Source organism: Elephas maximus, chromosome 7, assembly GCF_024166365.1.
Source record: "Elephas maximus indicus isolate mEleMax1 chromosome 7, mEleMax1 primary haplotype, whole genome shotgun sequence".
NCBI classification, from domain to species: domain Eukaryota; kingdom Metazoa; phylum Chordata; class Mammalia; order Proboscidea; family Elephantidae; genus Elephas; species Elephas maximus.
This window is the reverse complement of record NC_064825.1, coordinates 108,714,033-108,717,758: the sequence shown is the minus strand read 5'-3', so window position 1 is coordinate 108,717,758 and position 3,726 is coordinate 108,714,033. Positions and strand designations below refer to the sequence as shown.

The 3,726-nt window shown below is 31.6% G+C and overlaps 1 pseudogene; it reads right to left on the bottom strand.

The window, feature by feature from the left end:
- Positions 1-263: 263 nt before the first annotated feature.
- On the bottom strand, positions 264-1,308 carry LOC126080289 (olfactory receptor 1094-like; annotated as a pseudogene).
- Positions 1,309-3,726: the final 2,418 nt, after the last annotated feature.

Below are 3,726 nucleotides of genomic sequence, written 5' to 3'. Positions count from 1 at the left end.
GAATCATTATGTGTATGTGTATGTATATGTATATATACCCATGTGCACCCGCACATATACACCTGTATCCATATGAACATAATCAGTCATAAATCGATGGCAGTTTTTGTGTAAGTGTTAAAATAGCCTAGGTTGAGGTTTGACTATGATTTTTATTTCAAAATTTTCAAGTAGAAAGACACTAATAAACTGAAAAAAAATTTCATCTTTGTCATATCTTCTTCATATGGAGGCATAAGCCGTCACTCTTGATTTTTTTCATTTTAGTGCTGAAAGTATACTTTATTGATAAACTGATTCCTCCCAAACACTTTTTTCATTGCTTCTTTTACATCTTTGTTCCTCAAACTGTAGATAATGGGATTCAGCATGGGTATCACAACAGTGTAAAATATTGACATTATCACGTCATGACCCAAAAAAAAGCTAGAACTTGGCCTGACATACGTGAAGAGGATTGTTCCATGGTAAATTGACACTCCAGTTAGGTGAGAGCCACAGGTGAAAAATACTTTTCGCCTTCCTTCGGCAGAACGCATTCTCAGAATGACCAACAAAATGAAGCCAGCCATAGGAGATCAGGACAATCAGGATGGTGAATATCTCAACAGAACCCACATCGTAGATGAGTAGAAGCTGGTTGATTTTAGTGTCAGAGCAGGAGATAGCAAGGAGTGGAGGGATATCACAAAAGACATGTCTGATTTCATTGGATGCACAGAAGGAGAGGCTAAAACTTGCTACTGTGTGTAAAGTAGCATGTGCAATACCACCAACATACGAAGCAGTGATGAGTGACACATAGACTCTGGGTGACATATTAGCTGAATAGAGAAGTGGGTTGTAGATTGCTACATAGCGATCATAAGCTATTGCCGCCAATAGAAAACTTTCTGTGATCCCAAAAGTAATACCAAGAAACATTTGTGTTGCACATCCGAGGAATGAAATGTCTTTATTTTTTGAAATAAAATCTACTAACATATTTGGGGTAATCACTGAGGAATAGCAGGCATCCAAGAAAGATAATACACTCAGAAAATAGTACATGGGGTTGTGGAGCCGGGAATCCCCAATGACCAATACAACCAACCCTAAATTTCCTGTTACAGTAAAGAGGTAGATTGTTAGAAATAGAAAAAATAAGATGACCTGAAGTTCATGATTGTCTGTGAAGCCCTTCAGTACAAACGTGTTGACTTCTGTCTCATTTTTCATGTTGACACTTTGTGGAACAGACTTAAAAATATTTATGTAATCACAGTTTGTATTTCTAAGACAGGGATGCACAGTATTGTGACTCAAAGGAATGTTAAATCCATCCTCATACTGATTTTTCAAAAATGCATGATTTCTCAGCAGTGATGCTTAAGACAATGAATAGTCAGTACCACTCTCTGCAGAGTCAAAAGGAAGAAAAAGACGTTTAGTCTTTGGTTAAAATTATGTCATTCTCAAATTAATTGGGCTAACTGGTTTATTTATTACACTCTGTTATTTATTTAAAGACATTTTTGAAATCATGTCATTTCCTAAACAAGTGGGTTAACTAAGTCATTTATTAAAGGCAATTATTTATTCAAAGAAATTTTCTTCTTACATGCAAATACTTGAGATTGTGTATCAATAGACAGGGCTTAGAGTAGAACATCAGAGCTCTTCAGCAATTGTGTGAAAGTATTTGCTACAGTCTTCTCACCCATAAAATGAGGATATTAATATTTATCTCTCAAGATTGGCATAAACATTGAAAGAGAAAAATAACTTAATGAAATTTAACCTTTTAAAATTTAAAATGTTTTGAGTGGAGTTGGTACTATAGAGTAGTACTAAGTGGTATTGGAATATTTAATGAGGTATTCTCTGGATATTCTCCAGTTCCATTAGTTGTTCTTGGGTTTTGCAGAACAGACTTTATCAAGATGCTTTTTGGAGAAAGATTCACTATGACTGAATGAAAAAAGTATATGACAGCTTATGTTTCATTCAAATATCTTTCTTAAATTCAATATATTGTCTTGTCCTTTTTTGACTACATATTTGACTATTTGTATTTTTGCAACCTATGTGTTTTTCTACCCCCTCAAGTATTTCTGGTGACAATGTAAGAAATTATTGGAAAGATTAAAAAAAAAAAAAGAAAAATCACAACATTCATGATTTCAAAGTATTTTCTTATGAGGAAATTCCTTTCAAGTTTTTATACTTGTTCATGTATTGATTGTGGACTCAGTGAAATAACAGCAAAGTAACTATTAATGGGCATTAAAGTAGTTCATAAAACAATATTTAAAAAAAAACATTCATATAGATAGAAGACAAGATTTAAGATTAAAAAGAAAGAAAATGATGAATTGTAGAAAGAATAAATTATTTTCCAAATGGTCCCATGGCTAAACAAATAGAAGTCAAAGAGTTACCTGGTTGGAGGACATATATTATAAAACTATTTTATTACAATTTTTATTTTTACTGATTCTCTCCACACTTCATCTTAAGTAACTATATAATTGATTAGGAATTTTGAATCAGTCTTGTGGGTACATAATCTGCTACAAATAATAATCTGTGAACTATTTAAATTAACAACCTAAATAAAACTACAGTTTTATCTCTTTGATAAGGGTCTCTTGGTAAGAGATAGAGCCATTTAGATTAGAGTGACCAAAGGAGAACAAATCCAAATATCTCTAGTATCCTTGAGAAGATGTCAGAATTATCTCGAAAAATTGTCAGTATTTAGAGAAAACATTTCATTAAGAATTTTATAAAGAATAAAGTTATGGTAAAAAATACTCAAATAATTTGACAGAGAAGACAATCTATTTTAGATTGAATTATCTTTACTGGAAATAAAAATTTAAGACAAAACAGACTTGAAGTCATAAGCCATTTATTATAATTATCTTAGTATTTTTAAGTGCCTATAAAAAAAAAAGCACCATAAAATGTTTATAAATATACCATTTTATTAAAAAAACTGTTTCACTGATCTAGAAATTCCTAGGCAGATTTCTTAGTTTGAGAAATGTCATGGGTGGGCCAGAGGTGAACAAGGGTATTAATAAAGGGATATTGAGACAAAAGTGTTTATGTAAATAAGATAAAAACATTCAATAGAAAACAAATGCAAACATTGATGAATAACGAATGAAATCAACACGTCATATTTTAAAGAAAATATTTTTAGGAGTCTAAGGAAAAAGGTGATTTCTAATACAACTCTTGCCATCAGTTCAACACTGTGCCTGAATTCAGAATGGTACAAGGTAAATAACACAGGATTTAGAATCTGAAAATACATGCTCGTCACCCAGGCCTGTGATGAGAAGCTGTGTGTGATGTTAGATTTTCTCTCTAAAGTTTACTCCTCTTTAAATTGACGAAAAAGTTAATGACCAAGCTATTCAGACACAATTTGAACATATGTACGCACACAAAAACACACACACATGCACACGTGCAGACTGATTTCCTTTAAATATTTCAATTTTTGGTTATAAATGAAACAGATAAATATAATTGAAATTTTGTAATCAGATGTGTAAATTTTAAAAATTAAATTTGGGCCACAAAATTCACATTTTAATGAAATCACTTAAACATGTATGTACTCAGAAATTTAAGTACTAACAATATCAATATGCACTCAAACATTTTGTCAGGACCAAATTAAATGAATAATATTATGATTAAAAAGTCCTCTAAAGGTGGAATTAGTCATGT